General features: G+C 39.0%; 1 long non-coding RNA gene across 3 annotated transcripts in view; it reads right to left on the reverse strand.

Annotated features, from left to right (window-relative positions):
- The window catches only part of LOC125617162, a 51728-nt gene that overhangs the window by 10761 nt on the left and 23013 nt on the right, over window positions 1-17954 (reverse strand). For all 3 annotated transcript variants that reach the window (XR_007348057.1, XR_007348056.1, XR_007348055.1), the window contains 2 exons: window positions 14851-14992; window positions 9375-9465 (listed from right to left, as the gene is read on the reverse strand). This is a non-coding gene — a long non-coding RNA (uncharacterized LOC125617162). The remainder of the gene's footprint in view (window positions 1-9374; window positions 9466-14850; window positions 14993-17954) is intronic.

The raw sequence follows: 17954 nt of genomic DNA on the forward strand, positions 1-17954 counted from the left end.
CCTATTGTTCATTCTCCAAGTGATGTATTCTTTTTCCTTCCTTCTTTTATCGTTGATTTTCAGTTCCATTCCATTATGATCAGATAGGATGCATGGTATTATCTCTACTCCTTTATATTGTCTAAGAGTTGCCCTGTGACATAATATATGATCTATTTTTGAGAAGGATCCATGTGCTGCTGAGAAAAAAGTGTAACTGCTTGATGTTGGGTGGTATATTCTATATTTTAAATATTTATTTTTTAGTTCTTGGCGGACATAACATCTTTGTTTGTATGTGGTGCAGAGGATCGAACCCAGGCCGCACGCATGCCAGGCGAGCACGCTACCGCTTGAGCCACACCCCCAACCCAGGGAAATAATTTTATATGTCTGTGTGTATGTGTGTGTGTGTGTGTGTGTGTATCCTTTCTCAATTCATATTTTATTGAATTATATATTTCCTGTCCAATTCTTAGCTTTTGGTTATTAAGCTCATTGAAATTATTTTTTTCACTTTCAAAAGTATCTCCTTCTGCTTTTCTTGCCTTAATTTTCTTCTTCCTCTTTACTTTGGGTGGTCTTCTCATTCCTTTCCTCATATCTTAAGTTGAATTCTTTATAAAATGTTTTCTTTTTATCAACCACCAAAAAAGAAAAAAAAAATTTTTTTTGAGCCATAAAGTTTCCTAAAAGTACTGCTTTGAACACATTCCACAGAGATTAGCATGGCAGGCTGAACCATCATTGTTTTCTGAATAAACTCCTTTTGTGTTCTTGATTTCCTTTCCAAGTCAATTGTTGATTCAATAAGTATTTTTAAGTTTCCAAGTAGCTGGTTTATTTTTGTTTGGGTTGTTACTTTATTTTTCATCTTATTTTGGCCAGAGAGCATAACACACATCGTTTCTGTTCTTTTGGAGCCAGTCGAGGGTATGTTTGTGATCTAGTATGTGATCTATGAGACCGTATGCAGACTTGCCAAGAACAGATGAAAATTATACATAGTACAGGATGGCACTAATTTTATCTCTCAGATACTTTTTCTCCAGGGCGAGGACAGGTGTCAGGGCTGAAGTAAGGGTTGTGGAGTGTCTGTGAGTACAGCTAGTGGGGGGCCTGAGCTGGGAGGGGCACCTCTCACAGCCTGGGAGTGCTGAAGCAGGGTAGTTCAGAGAGTAGCTGGTGTGAGTGGCTAGAGAGATGGGGAACGAGTTAGGAAGTGCTACTTGGGGAAGGCTCTCTAGGGATGGATTCTGAAGTGGAGGTAGAAGGCTCTGCCAAAGGTCAAATGTATTTGTTGGCCCATTTTGTAAGATAGTCAGAGAGGAATCAATGAACACAATAAGTCTTTACTAAAATGTATTGGCCTTAGAGAACTCATGCTGTTCTGTTTTTTCTGAGCCTTGAAAATGTGCCCTGTTGCGTAGGTCATTATGCACAAATAAAGAATACTCCAGGGCACACTTTCTCCATCGGGGTATCTCCCCCAAGCATCAGATTTGACTCTTGTAGGGGTTAAAGAAAACCTTATTCTTTGCATGTAGAAAGTGCAACTCTACCTGTAGTAGAATTATGGTATATCTGTGGTATGAAAATTAAATGGGGGTGGCAATTAAGGAAAAAAAAAGGTCTAAAAAGATTCCTTAGGGAGGCAATAATGAGAAAAAGATTGAAAATCATTGTTCTAGAAAAACCTTACCTAGTCCTATAAAGCACCCATAGATCTTGCATTAAAGCATACATAGAATGGATTTCATTAATATATTGTGGGAAACCTTATGCCATGAACAGAGAGGCTTTATCCCAAGAATAACTGTAAGGTTTGACCCAAAGATAACCATTAATAATAATAAAATATCACCCTTGCACCAGATTAAATCATGAACATGTGATTTCAACAGATGCTGGAAAGTCATTTCTCATTTTTTAAAAAAAAAAAGAGGAATAGAAATATATTACCGTAACAAAATATGCAGCTATTTAAAACAGTCCTGGCTTTATCTTTATACAAAGCAGACCGTTGTTACTAAAAATAGGAACAAAACAGGAAGATCTGCCAGGCCCACCTTCACCCCAGCCTCCTGAAACAATCATCTGCCTCTAGCCAGGAGGTCCCATGCTGCAAGCAGGTCTGCAAATGGTCTTCTACTGTCCTTTGTCTGGAGTAGCTAGAGGTCTTTGTCAACCTCTGCACCAGGGGCACCTCCTGAATGGCAGTTTCCTGGGTCCCTGGCACCTGGCACCTATTGTTTCTGTCATGCTGCTCTAACAAAATGCCATAAACTGTGTGACTGAGATGACAGACATTCATCTCTCACAGTCTGGATGTGGGAGGTCCAAGATCAAGATGCTGATAGATGCAGTGTTTGGAGAGGGACTTCTTCCAGGTCAGAGACTGTTTACTTCCTGTGGCATCCAAAAGAGTAAGACAGTCATGTGGGGACCCTTTTAGAGGGACACTAATTCTGTTCACCAGGGCTCCACCCTCATAAACTAATTACCTCCAAAGACCTCGCCCCCTAATACCATCACATGGGGGTTAGGATTTCAACCTAGGAATCCAAGGGAGGGTCACAAACATGCAGTCCATTGAACTCTTCCTTCTGGATCCTTCTGGAATCCTTGGGAAGCTTGATTTCTCCTGCTGCACGTAAACCTGTCTCATCATTCTAGACTCTGTTTCCAGCCTTACTTGGCTTGGCACACCCTCAGTCCACTTTACTCAGAGGGTGAAAGGGAGTGAGCCAGAATGAACGATCCTTGAGAGTGGTGTCTGACTGTGGTCTCAGAGGGAGCAAGAAATCTACAAAAATGAGTGTGCTAAACCCAAGTCCTGATCAGAGTGGTGGAGAGGTGGAGAACAGAATGTGGCCAGGGGACAGGAGAAGGCAGATCTTGCCCACCTGCTTCTGATGTTGGAGATGGAGTCTTGCCTCCCATGATATGTAGAGATGCTCTCATAGCAAGAAAAATATTGGGATGCCGGGCAGACAGAAAGGCCAATATCATTGCAAAGCTCTTGGCCACATTCTATACACCAGTGGTCCTCAAAGTGTAGAATACCAGCCTCAGCAACTCCAGAGCACATTAGAAATGCAAATTCTTGTCCCTACCCAACATTGACTGAATCAAAAATTCTAGGAGTGGCGTCCAGCAAACTCTTCAACAAGTGTTCCAGGGGGTTTCTTTTTTGCCCCCCAGCCCCTTTTTTAAACCACTCCATTGAGGTATAGTTCACATACAATAAATAGAGCACAAGTTGGTGAGTTTTGACCTATGTATACATATCTCTGAAACTACTACCACCTTCAAGATAACGCACATACACGTTCATCACCCTCAACTTTCTTCTTGCCCCTTTGTGATTCCTCCTACTCCTTCCCGCCAATACACACTGCCAATGTCACCAGGCAACCACTGATTTGTCACTATGGATCAGTTTGCAATTTTTCTTACTTTACATAAGTGGAATCATACAGTGCACACTCTTCTTTGTGTTGTTTCTTTCAGTCAGAATAATAAATTTGACATTCATCAATATTGCTGTAACATTCCTTTTTAAAGATGAGTACTGTTTCATAATATAGATATAGATATTTATTTATTAACCTATTTATGGACATTTGGGTTGTTTCCCATTTGGGGCTATTATAAAGTTGCTATGAATAGTCATGTACAAGTCTTTGTGTAGACATATGTTTTCATTTCTGTTGGATAAATATTTAGAAGTGGAATGACTAGATCATGTGGTAGGTGTGAGTTTATCTTTAAATTTGGGCCAAATTGTTTTCTAAAGCAGTTGCTCTGTTTTGCATTCCTTGCAGAACGTCCTTGTTAATACTCAGTCTTTTAACATCTTAGCTCTTCTAATAGATGTGTAAATGGGATCTGTGATTTTTATTTGCATTTTCCTAATGCCTAATGATTTTGAGCATCTCTTCATGTGCTTATTTGTCATCTGCACATTTTCTTTGGTACATTATCTGTTCAAATATTTTCCTGTTTTAAATTGAGTGCTTATCATATTATTGAGTTGTAAGAACTTCTCATATATTCTAGATATATGTTTTTTGTCAGATATATATTTTGCAAATATTTTCTTCTAGTCTTTGGCTTATCTTTTTATTTTTGTAAAATTGGGGCTTTTGAAGTGCAAAAGTCTTAAATTTTGATGAAGTCCAATTTACTGGTTTTATCTCTTATAATTTATGCCTTTTGTGTCATATTAAGAAATTTTGTTAAACCTAAAGCTACGGATTTTCTACTACAATTTCTTCTAGACGTTTTAGCTCTTAAATTTAGATATATTATCCATTTAAAATTAAATTTTTAAAAGCTTTATTTTGAAATAAATTTGGACTTACAGAAAAGCTACAAAAATAGTACAGACAGTTCACACATACCTTTCACCCAGGTTCCCCCCATGTTAACAACATAATCATAGTACAATTATCAAAACTGGGAAATTAGCATTTATTAATAAGCTATAGACTATATTTAAATCCCACTGATATTTTCCTTATTGTGCTTTTCCTGTTCTAGGATCCAGTCCAGGATCCTACACTGCATATATAATTTCCTTTGTCTCCCCTAGTCTGTGACAGGTTCTTAATTTGTCATGTGTTTCCTCTTAGTTTTATATATGGTGTGAGGTAAGGATCAAGATTTGATATGGTGTTTTTTGTTTGTTTTGTTTTGTTTTGCATATGGCTCTCTAATTGGTTCAGCATTTGTTGAAAAGACTATCCTTTCCCTAGTTGAATTGCTCCAATAACTTTGCCAAACATCAGTTGAGCATATTTGGATGAATCTCCTTATATACTCTATTCCACTGAGATATCTATGTACCTATTGTACACAGAATTGTCTTGCCTTTTTAGTTTCCCTCACCCCTCCGGTACTGGGAATTGAATCTAGGAGCATCTTGCCACTGAACTACACCCCAGATTCTTTTACATATAAAGGTTGGGTTGTGGGATATAGCTCAGTAGTACAGCATTTGCCTAGCACGTATGAAGTGGGTGCTAGTGTTTGATCCCAGTACCACCAAAAATAAATAAGTAAAGGAAAATAAATAAATCCAAATGGTTAGGTTATACCTCATATGAATTAAAACAGTTGCATAAGGTAGAAGAATAGAGGATACAGTGTATATTCAAAACACAATATAATTCCTTTGAACTAATTAGAAATATTAATTAGAATAAGATCCCACTATAATTAGAAATTTTAATTAGAATTAGGTCCCATTCACACTAGTCTTCAAAAAATTACTGAATGAGAATTTCAGCTATACTCAGTGATCTAATTTATGTTTATAAAAATGTATGTTTCTGTGTGTTTACAATTATGTATGGAAATGAACAGAAAATATTCTGGAAGTCTGAGACATGTCGCGACCCCTCGCCGGCAAGGGAAAACACGACACAGGATTCTTCTTTCAGCAGTTTATTCAGGCCTTGAGTCATGTATCATCTTCTAGCGCCCGCCCGCCCGACACACCCAAGCACAGCTTAATAAAGCCCCCCGCGTCCCAATCCCAAGCCGCCACGTGGATCTCTCTCATAGGGTGGTAAGGGATTGCGCGCCAACTCTCCATAAAAGGAGTTGTTTATCACAGGCCACAGTGGAAGCCGGCGCCATCTTCTAATGGCGGCCACGGTCTATAAGAATGGCTTACCACAGAGACAGGTGCTTTTGCAGGAGAGGGGAAAAGGATGGAAGGAGGATGAAGGAGGGTTTGTCTGTGTCCTTTGAATTTCTTTCAGTGACAAGGTCCTAATGCAGTACTTATATAAAACAAAACGTGACAAAACAGCAAATATATCCCACTTGGTCCAATTACAGATATTACTTGTGTATGTATAGAAAATGTCTCAAAAGATGATCACATAACTTTAATAGCAATTATGTATAGAGGGATTTCAGATGATTTTCACTGTCATTCTTTTATTAGTGTTGTTCAATGTTTTCTAGTGAACATTTTTTGAGCATTGTTATTTTTATAATAAAAAAGTAAAAATACATCCTTATTTTGAACAGAAACAGAATGGAGGGAATGCTGTTCATGACGTGAACAGGACACTTTTAAGTCTAAGTTAGGAGAAATAGAATATTAAGAAATGGAAAAAATAGATCGTGTTCCTATTTATACTTTGTAGTATTATTCACATAATAAAGATAAATCTTCCCAGGCTATAAATAGCTTACTATAATACCAATTAACTTTTCAAAAGAAGAAACTTCCCATTAAAATATTTATTTCCTCCTCCCGTTATGAAAACCTCTGATCATAGTCAAACAAATGAAAAAAAATGTAGAGGGAAGGAGCCCTCCATTTTCCACAGGACAAGGAACTTCCACAGCACCAAACCAGAGCCCATGAAACAAACCTGCTGTTTACATGGGATGAGAACTGGAACAGGAAAGGGAGGTGCCAGGTACACCCAGGGTGGGACCAGGTCTCTGTAAAATTCTATGGTGGAAGCTTGGTTGATGGTGCTTTGACTTCACGTAGAAGACATGGTAGCACAGGCTGGCTTCCAGAGACTGGGGCATGTGGGGGCAGAGGTCCTGTAGAGAGCAGCCAGTTCTAGAGTGGCAGATAGGATGGGCTACATGTGGGGATGGTGAGGAAAGAGGAAGTGGAGACCAAGGGAAGGAGGAAGCAGAGACCACCAGATTGCACCAGGGACCCATGCGTCTCGGCCGCATGGACTTCCTGAACACCAAAACATCAGAGAGATGATCCCCAAGAAAAAGAAAACAACTGAAAGGGTGTTTGAGACAAAAAACCACCACCACCAACAACAAACAAACAAACAAACAAAACTATTATATCTGAAGGATCTTAGTTCTCTCCAATCCCCAACTTCCTTCTGCTTTCTTCATACTGTTATTCCATCAGTAGTAGACCCCATTCAAACATAAGTAATAATCAAAAGGGGATTTATGCCTAGAAATTGCTGAGAAAGAAAATATACACAAAAGGCTGATTAAAAAAAAACACTAAAAGGGAATTACTTAATGAAACAGAAAAGATGTTCAGATAAATTCTCTGTATTCTCAAAGAAAATTCAGACAATACCATTTCTATAAAATGATTCCAAAGGAAACACCTAAAAGTCCAAAGAGCTGAGCCAGGTACAGTGGCACATGCCTGTAATTCCAGCAACTCGGGAGGCTGAGGCAGGAAAATTGCAAGTTTAAAGCCAGTCTCAGTAATTTAGTGAGACCCTCAGCAACTTAGTGAAACCCTATATCAAAATAAAAAAATAAAAAGGACTGGGGTTGTTGTTCAGCAGTAAAGCACTCCAGGGTTCAATCCCCGATACATGCCCCCACCCCCCAAAAAATGGTTTTTTTCCCTTCAACAAAGAGGTTACAAAATAGCAGAAAGAGGTAAAAAGTAAACTAGTAGATGCAGGATAAAAATGGAAGAGTAAACCATGATAGAGATGGGATCTATGTTAGAAGCAACAGAACATAAGATAAAAATAACTAGTTCAGCACATGGGGGACAGACTCCTGGAAATCACACAAAATGAGACGAACAACAAACCCTACAACTTGCTAATGATTATGGAGAAAATTAATATTGTTAAAGAAAACCAAGAAAAGAGAGGTTGTCGTTTCTGAAGGTGAATAGTCACTTTTGAAGAAGGAGGAAAAAAAGGAATTAAATGTGATTTTTTTTCAAAGTTAAACAGAGCTTCCTTGAAACAAGGATGATTTAAATCTTCTGATCAAAAGGCTGTACATATTCCGAGAAAAGTTGATATAGATTGTTCAACACCAAGATATATCTTACTGAAGTTATGAAACACCAAGGATAAGGAAAAATCTCACATGGGTGTCCAGTTAGGAAACCATGTGCAGAGAGAAGAATCAGAAGACAGAGGACCAACATCTCAAATGTTCTGAAGGAAATAAAACACGACTCAAGGACTTTATATGCACCAATAAAGACAACAGACAGACTGTGAGGATGGCCTTAGCCTAAGCAACTCCATTTTAAATAAACCTGCAGTCTCACCAGGCACCAGCTACAGAGCCCTCCAATATGTCAACAGCCTGATAAAGACACATAACTTTCCACAACCTGATGAGAGTCAGAGTGAAATCACATGTCATTTGCCTTCGCCCTGATAAGAGTCAGAAGTGTAAGATCAGGGAGGAAATCACCAAACCATATGTCCTGAAATGTAAAATGTCACTAAGAAAACTGGTAATAGCTCATAGGGACCCAAAGGGGAGCAGAATTCCAAAATTTAGTATAAAGGTGGAGCAAATGAACAGACATGAGAGCTAGCCAATACTGATGTACACACACTAGAGAGCCTGATGAGGACCTGGACTGACATCCCAACTCTCTTCATCATCTACCTGATCCTCTGCATCATCCGCTCCGCTCTTAAACTCTACAGAAGCCTCCTAACCCTAGTGAGAATGGTGACATCTCCTTACAATTGTCTCCTCAACTGGCTGTCAACTCCACATCAGGAGAAGCCTCCATGAGTTCCTGACCTGATCACTGCGGTCTGAGTGAGTGTGCATCTGCTGGACTTAAGGCCTAAGACTTGAGACTAGATCTGGCACTTGAGCTTATCATGCAGAGGGAACGTCTGTAATAGGTCTGTCATGATTAAGTGTATTTGCAGTGCTTAGAGTTGACTTAGAATTATTTGTTTTGAATTGATTATGTCTATTACCGTGCCCATCATTAAAGATTGTCATTTTCTTGATTAAGAACCTATAGAGTGAAATTCTATTGAGTGATTTGAGTGAATAAAACTTTGAAAAGGGCAGAAGTGCGTGGACATTCTTTATTTCTCCCCTCAACTGCCTAAGTTGTGTCTTTGCCCACCGTGGCACAGACAGTCTCAAACATGTAAAACCTCAGGAAATAAAAGACCCAGGAACTTTCTGGAAAAACATGAATAAAGTGCATCCAACCAAGAGATGTGTCAAAATAAATTCTAGAATGAAGAACCTGGGTCTCTTGGTTTCCTAGGAATGCCATAACAAATACCATAGATCAAATGTGTTAGAACAGCAGAGATTTGTTGCCCCAAGTGATGGAGGCCAGAAGTATGGAAGCAAGGTGTTCAGAGGCAGGCTCCCTCTGAAGGAGCTAGGGAAGGATCCACCCTGCCTTCTCCAGCTACGATAGGCAGGCATATTCCTTGGCTTGGGGAAACTGACTGCTCTTCACTGTATTATCCCTGGTGTCTTTTTGCATCGTCTTTCTTCTGTGCCTGTGTCTAATTTTCCCCTTTTTATAAGGATTAGTCATTTGGATTAGGGCCCACTCTTATGACCTCATTTTAATTTGGTTACCTCCATGAAGATCCTATTTCCAAATAAGGTCACATCTTGAAGATTCAACATACCTTCTCTTGGTGGGGAAGGCACAATTCCATCCATAACACTGGGGTAACACAGGTGTGGTCAGTACTGAGTCCACTAAAGACAGAGCAAAAACTAAACAACAGAAAGATATGGTTAGACAGCAAAATGAAACGAGGTGAACACTGCCAAAGGAATATAATAAAAATCAAGAATAGAGTCAAGCAGTGGGCTGAACTATGTGTGGATAATTCCTCACCTTTCATAATAGAAAGTCAATAGACATTCATTTCAAATTGAAAATGATCTTTTAAAAAAACAATTGTATATTCAGTCTTCTAATGTTTTTCTTAATTCTAGAATAATATCTTTGAGGAACTATTATATCTTGTACTGATGAAGCAACCAATTTAGTAATTCTGAGTGTTTCTTCTGTTTTTCTGATGTTAAATTCAAGTAAAATTATATTTAGTTTTTTAAAAAATCTAAAACAGTATGCAGAATACCATCCTATTTTTAAAATTGTATTTGTTCATCCATCCACTCATTCATCTAGTGAGTCTCAAATCATATTTGATAAATGTGGGGATGGTTATCTCTGGGCAGTGAGGATTTACAGTAAAGGGTCTAAAAAAAACTGATGTACTTTTCTATATAATTTGAATTTTTTACAAGAATATGTGTTATTTTGAACAAAAACAACAAAGTCATTCTTCCGCCTTTCTCCACCAAGCCCCTTCCTGCCAAAAGCTTTCTCTGTAGGCATTGGGGGTGCTGAGAGCCATGAGATCAGTCCATGTCCCAGCCAATGTGATGTTTCTGGGTGTTAAGGGAACTTCCTAAACCTGGGGCTTGCTTCACACTACTGTGGCAGAAAACTCCTTTGACAGCAGATGCTGCCACATATGTCAAGAACTTTATACAGTCATGCTCAACACCCAGAGAAGCCCCATGACCTCCAAGTTCAGCAAAATGAGTCAGACTTGCCCTCTAATTTCTGAGAGAAGCTAGCATTCACTTTATTGCGACAGCAAAAAAGTCAGTGCTCACATAAACCAATCAGGAAGTTGCCTGTGTTCTGGGGCCCGCTATCAAGAGGGCTGCTCTGTGTGTCCTGAGCTCACAGCCATGTGACCAAGTCCTCCACTCTCCTCGAGGCCCGATTTTTCAACAGGAAAGGCATCTGTACATAATGGTTGTCATCATATTCACAAATTATTGTTCCTCCTCTTCTATCTGGTTGTCCCCTAATGTTTGGCAGGAAATGTATCTTTTATTACTTTTCTTCCTGTGCTTTCTTGGGAAACCAGGAAACTTCCCCAGCAACAACAAAAATCAAAAAGAAAGTGGAGTCTGTGCCATAGGGCAGGGGATCACATGTCTCCAGGGGACAGACTCAATAGACAGGTTGTCATAGTAACATAGAAACAGAGGCAGGTGGTAAGCCTTCAGTGAATGCTGAGCAACGGGGAACCTAGCAGGAGCCCATAAGGGCAGCACCTGCCAGCTACTGACTGAGACCCTTCTTGGAAAATATTGTCTATGTTTACTATTTGCTTTTTTCTTTTAAACAGAAAGATTACTATTAAACATACATAAAATCATTCATGAAAACATACAGAAAATCAATTCATTTCAAATAACTACAGGTCATAGGTTCTCTGTATTGAGAATCTAAGTTCTATAATTGTTGCAATCTGTCCGTCTCCTCTTTGCTCTCTAGATACTTCTAAGATTGGTGCTAATTATTCAAGGAGTCTGGGTTGTCTCTGAAGTCCCATCTATCTAGACAAAGCAGAAGGGACCATCTTACCACCCACTGCCCTAACCTTTGGATTACCAGGGCTCTCCTTACTCACACTAACTTCTTCACACAAAATAATAAATATAGCTCTAGAGACCTCTGTTTATTAAAAACGTGGTTTCATTCACTCAGTGAAGGTAGATTAGAATCCCTTCTCATCACCACATCCTACCATCTGCCTCTTAGCTCACCACAGAGGCTGATGGCAGTCTCTGCCTTATTCATGGCTATGACTTTAGCCATCAGTTACATTTCCTGACAGAGCCTCTGTAGCCCAGAGAAGGGTGCTCCTGAACAGAAGTGAGACCATTCTGGAAGCCCCAGAGAGGAAGTTGACAGAGACTTGCAATACTTCCCTGGTTTCGTCAGAAATTATGGCCTCAAGGGATCAAGCAGATGCTGTCTGCAGAGAGGAAGTTTGACTGCTCTCCCTGCTGGTCACATCCCCTCAAAGGACTTTCTCTCCCCAGAGAAAAAATGGAGAGATATAGCTATTCTTCCCCTTTGCACCCAATGATGTCAGCCTGCAGACAATTCTATGTGAAAATGAAGACTAAGAGTCCTCAAGTAGACTCAGCGTGAACTTAAGAGGAATCCCCGAAATGCTTGGATGTGTCCTGAGAACACAAATGGAGCCAACTCATTGAGCTCTGGACTTTGGAGTTTTCATCTTTCAAGAACATACTTCCTTCCTGTATTTCTAGTAGCTACTGTTTCTGACTTTTCTGGAAATCCCACCAGGCACCCTGATTCTCTTTTCCATAAGAATTAAGTCACAAAAATAGAACCATGAGAAAAGTTAGCTCGACCTCTTTGCCCTCTGAAATGTGCTGGTGGAAAGAGCCTGGGGCAAGCAGGGAAGGGCAGAGCCTTTCTAGCCATTCTTTCAGCTCAAGGAAAAACAAACTGAAACACAGAATAAAGAATATTTTAAAATAGTTATCCACAGGAAAGGGAGTTTGGAGGGAAAGCGTATATACTGGGACTACTTTAGTATTTGGGAAAGGAGTTTTTAATCTGAGATCCATGAATTGGCTTTGCTAGAATAAATGTTTTTGTGTCTGTACATTTTTCTAAGGAAAGGGTCTATATTTTTTTTATAAATTCTAAAAGAAGTCCCTGGCCCATCCCCACCAAAAAGTAAGACTTACTCACTTAGAGGATAACCTAGCTAAACTAGTTATTTATTGCTATGTAGCAAATTACCTCCAAACATCTGGGTAACATAACTAATATTTGTTATCTCACAGTTCATATGGGTCAGGAATTTATGACAATTTAGCTGAGAGATTCTGTTCCATCATGGTCTTTTATGAGGTTGCTGTCAAGAAGTCAATAAAGGTTGTCATTATCTGCAGACTTAACTGGGCTAAAGAATGGTTATCCAAGATTATTGTCTCACATGGCTATTGGCAGGAGGCCTCAGTTTCTTGGCATATGGATCTCTCCACGGATCTGCTTGAGCATCCTCACAACATGGCAACTGGCTTCCCCCAGAGTGAGTGATCAAGAGAGAAAGCAAGAAGGAAATCAAAAATGCCTTTTATGACTATATCAGAAGTCATACATTGTCCTTCTATCACATGCTAGCCTATAAAAACACAGTCCACTCTCAAGGGGAGAAAATTAGGCTCCACTTTTTGAAGGGAGAAATATCAAAGAATTTGTGAAATATTTTGAAATTACCAACTAATAAATAGGCCTTACTTTATAGTCTTGATGAGAAGCAAATTTCTCTCCCTCTGTTCATTCCTCCCCTTTCTTCCACCAGATCATTTTTCAGAATTTGGGGCTAACCCAGGGGTGGAGGGCTTCTCTATGATCTTGAAACTACTAAATTTTGGTTTCAAATTTTTCATAGGGATAATAATAACACCTACTTCATAGAATTGTTGTATGAGGATTAAATGAAATTCTAGGTTAATAACTGCTAAAAAAAAATGTTAGCTGTAACAATGGTAAGCCCCACCCCCATGCTAATCTAGAGATTTCCAGTTCTATTTAATAGAATCATACATTTATGGATTATAAATCTTCAAAGAAGGGTTAGAATTATTTATGGAGGGCTGGGGATGTGGTTCAGTGGTAGAGTGCTTACCTAATATGCATAAGGCCCTGGGTTCAATCCCTAGTACTACAAAAAGAAGTGATTATTGATATTTACTTTGTGGAATAAGAGCTACAGGGCAGAGAGATACAAAAGAAGTTAAAAACACACTTGTAGTCCATAGTTCTAAAATCTGATTGAAATTATATATATTCATAAAAGAAAAGGATGTTTTAGAAATGCAGTGACACCATCTCTTTGTTGAACAAGAGAAATTCCCTGCCTTGAGTGTAATTTTGAAGATGAGATTCAGGCCAAAGAACATGAATAAATATTTAATTGAAAAGGTATGCTAAAGTTTGAAGGGGAACCATAGAAAGTGTTTCAGGGACCATTTCAAAAAAATAAAAGAGAAAAGAAGAATTTATGAAGTAAATAATTCAGACAAAGAAATAGACTTAAAGAAGATGAAAAAGAACAGATATTTCTCCAATGGAAGAACTAATTTAAACCATGGTGATCCCCAAAGGAGAAATTTTGTCACATTTATCAATCTATTTGTTGGAAAAGAAAGATATTTTGTTAACCCTTACAGCATAAGAACAGTGTCTATTAGGCTTCTATAATCTTAAGACAGTTATAGCTACTGCAGATACGTTTAAAAATTACTAAGAAAACGCTTCTCTATTCAGAGTTTAGGTGAAAATATTAGCTGGCAAACATCCCACAAGTCTGATTCCTTCCTGCTCAGTTGTTTTGCTTGTCCCCTGTGGTAAAAGGAACTCAAAAAAGTTAGATTAATATGACACATGATTGTTTTGGGGACTCCAATTACTAAGCATTCAAATAAGGGGAGATCCTTGCACTAAAATAACCTCTGTTGAGTAACAAGTAGAAGAAAGTAGCATTTCATATGGTTTTATCCCCAAAGGCAATTTTGGCTGCAAAGAAATCATTCATTCTGGGTCAAATCAAAGGTCATGAAAGGGACCCATAAAAACACTTTATTTGTCCTGAAAATTTTGTGAAATTATTGAATTTGATTGCCAGTACTTAAAAATCAGTTGCCATTCCCACAAACATCTGGATTTCTAGCCTCTCATGAAAAAAAAAAAAATTCAATCTGGCAGCTCTAGGTCTGCATTCCTGGCTGAATTGAGGCAGGTAGAATGGAGGAAACATTATATCCAGACAGGCATTTCCTCTCCAGCTTGCTGCAGTCCCCACCATGCCCTATCACTTTCCAACACTAAGGCCCAGTCGTCACACATCATCTCAACTGCACCACTGTATTTCTTAGCATCATGGTTCAGGAGATGGGCTAGGGAAGCAGATAGTTTAGTGTCGAATCTGGTGCATTAACTTTCTACTTATGTGGCTTTGGAAAAGTTGCTTAACTTTTCAGCCTGGGCTTTCTTATCTGCAAATTGACATTAATACTGATTTCCTCCTCATATAGGGTTGCTGTGGGGATTTAAATGCTTTAGACAGCATCAAATAAGTGTCTTGGAGAGAGATGTGGCTCCACCTCATCCTCTTTAATCTTTTGTTACCCACCTGGCCTCCTGAAGGCAATGAGTTTACAGTTTAAATAAATATGTGATTACCATTTTAATGGTTAATAATGGATTATTAACCAAATTGAACATGTCCAGAAGATTTTCCTTACCTTTGAAAATCACTTTATGGGACACTCCTTAGCTATTCTCATCAACAAAGCCTTGAAACATGATCCCAAGAGGATCACAGAACTGCATCTCTGCCCAACGCAGCCCTGGGCTCAAATCTTCATCAAAAGACACCACATACTCCTAACAAGACAAATAGGAGAAGACACTGATGACACTTATAGCAGCAAATAAGTGGTATCCAGAATAACACAAAGAACTTCTAGAAGAAGTTAAGAAATAGACAACCAGTTCATAGAAAAAGAGGCAAAGAGATGACCATATGATTCACAGAGGAAGGAATGGAAATAATCAATAAACGCATTTTCAGATGCTCAGTACCCTAGTAATCTAGAAAATAAAGGTTAATATTAACAAAATTTCTTTTCATACCCATCATATTGGCAAATATCCAGTAGTTTAACAATATCACCTAGTGTTATTTGCATCAACCAGTTGAATTTAGATTGACCCATCCTCTCTGAAGAGTGGTTTGGAACTCTCTAGAGAAGCTGTTTATCCAAGGTTTCAGAAATTCCACTCCCAGGAATAAATCCTAGAGAAACCCTTGCAGAAATTCATGAGACAGGTACAAAAACCACTCATGGGCATATTATTTGTAATATCCCCAAACTGATAATAAACTAAATGTTCACTGGCAGAATAAAGTATGACATATTCATAACAATGGGGTAACACAGATTCCACAGGCATCAATAAGAATGAGTCTCAGGTTGGGGTTGTGGCTCACCAGTAGAGCGCTCATCTAGCATGTGTGAGGCTTTGGGTTCGATCCTCAGCACCACATAAAAATAAATAAATAAAATAAAGGTATTGTGCCCAACTACAACTAAAACATAAATATTTTTTTTTAAAGAATGAGTCTCAAAACATCAGACACTACCCACGGTGGCTCACACCTATAATCTCAACAATTTGGGAAGCTAAGGCAGCAGGATCAGAAGTTCAAGGCCAGCCTCAGCAATTTAGTGAGACCCTGTCTCAAAATTAAAAATAAAATAAGGTCCAGGTGTCTAGCTCAGTGGTAAAGTGCCCCCTAAGGTCAATTCCAATCCAAAAATCTCCACCATATTAGGCACAAAAAGCCTAACATATAAGATAGCATGCAAAGCAGTACAAACAGTCTCAACCTAAGAATTTTTTTTTAACTTTACAAGGGTGCAAAAGCAGTATGCATTTGGTAGAAACTAATCTTTGAATTTTGAATATGAATCTTTCCCCAGGCTGATGGTAAATGGCACCACACCCCCTCAAAACTCACTGTGACTGTGAGTCACAGTGCCCTGTCAGCCATTCAATCCCAAGAGTGAGCAACAGAGACTCGAGGGTGAACTGTGTTGCTAACATTTTTTGGACACAAGTTTTCAATAAGTGATATGAAATATTCAACAATTTCTTATCAAATAGACTTTGTGCTAGTTGGTTTTGCCCAACCATATAGGCTAAGGTAAGCCTTCTGAGCATATGTAAGGTAAGTGAGGCTAAGCTATAATATTCAGCATTTTCAACTGGTATTGGGATGTCACCCCATTGTAAGTCAAAGAACATCTGTGTGACATATTGTTGGGGATACATGCATAAAAATGTATGGCAGCCAAGTGTGGCAGCACATGCCTATAATCCGAGTGATTCAGGAGGCTGAGGCGGGGAGATTGCAAATTCAACAAGAGCCTGGGCAATTTAGCAAGGCCCAGTCTCAAAAATTAAGGAAAAAAAATGGAGATGCACTGGGGGTATAGCTCAATGGTACAGCACCCAGGGTTCAATTCCTAGTATCACTCCCCAAACTGGGCATGGTGGTGCACACCCGTAATTCCAGTGGCACAGGAGGCTGAGGTAGGAGGATCACAAGTTCAAAGCCAGCCTCAGCAACAGTGAGGCACTAAGCAACTCAGTGAGACACTGTATCTAAATATAATACAAAATAGGGCTGGGGATGTGGCTCAATGTTTGAGTGTCCCTGGGTTCAATCCAGGGTACCTCCTCAAAAAAAAAAAAAAAAAAAAAAAAAAAAAGAGAGAGAGAGAGAGAGAAAGAGAGAGAATTAATAGGACAGAGGCTGGGAAACTTTCTAGAGCCACACTAAGGACTTTGTTCCTTATTCTGAAGCCCAGGGGGAGTCATGAAGGGGTTTTACCCAGGAGAGCGATGTGACCAGATTTATGTGTTAAAATTGATCCAGCTGCTCAGAAGAAATTTCAAGACCTAACTGTTCAGGTAGTTTTTGAGACCCGCCTGCTCTTTCCAGCTGTGGAGTTTCCAGTCTCTGCTGTTATTTTGGGGTTCGCCTTTTGGCTACTTTCTGGTCATCTGGGTCTCTATCAGGCAGGGACACCACCAACTCAGATATTTAAGAGTTACACAGGATAGGGGCTTTTCCCAGAGCCACAAGAGCACCGCACTGGGGCATACCAAAATATTTCAGGCATCTGAGATGGGCAGCCAAATGCCCCACAGAGCTGTTTACATCCTAATGACCTCACTCGGCAAAGGGATTTTTCAAATGTGATTAGTTAAGGATCTTGAGAAGTGAGAAGATTACCCTGGATTATGTTGGTGAACCCACCGCAATCAAAAGGATTCTTATAAAAGGAAGACAGGCAGCGCTGATCAGGGGAAATGTGATGACAGAAACCGGATAGAGAGACAGATTTGAAGATGGTGTGGTGTTGGTTTTGAAGATGAAGGAGGGGACCAGAACTACAAGATAATAATCTCTTTTGTACCACTATCTTTTTGATAATTTGCTATATGTCTACAAGAAATTAATACAACCTGGAAAATTTTTTTTTAAATTAACCGACAGGAAAACTGAAAACTAGAAACTAACATGTTATCTATTTTTAAATTTGTTTTTATCATGTTTAATAAATATAAAAGGTATAAGGACAGATACAATGCACAACTGGTCATCATTTCCAAACTCAAGAAATAAAGCATTTCTAATATAGCTCAAGCCCCTTGCAAACCCAACTCTGGTTTCATTTCCCTCTCTGCTTTGTAGAGCTAATCAATATCCTAATTTTGGTATTCTTTTTATTCCCATGAGTTTTTTTGGAGGGATAGTACTAGGTTTCTTTTTTTT

The sequence above is a fragment of the Marmota marmota genome, unplaced genomic scaffold, assembly GCF_001458135.2.
Source record: "Marmota marmota marmota unplaced genomic scaffold, marMar, whole genome shotgun sequence".
NCBI classification, from domain to species: domain Eukaryota; kingdom Metazoa; phylum Chordata; class Mammalia; order Rodentia; family Sciuridae; genus Marmota; species Marmota marmota.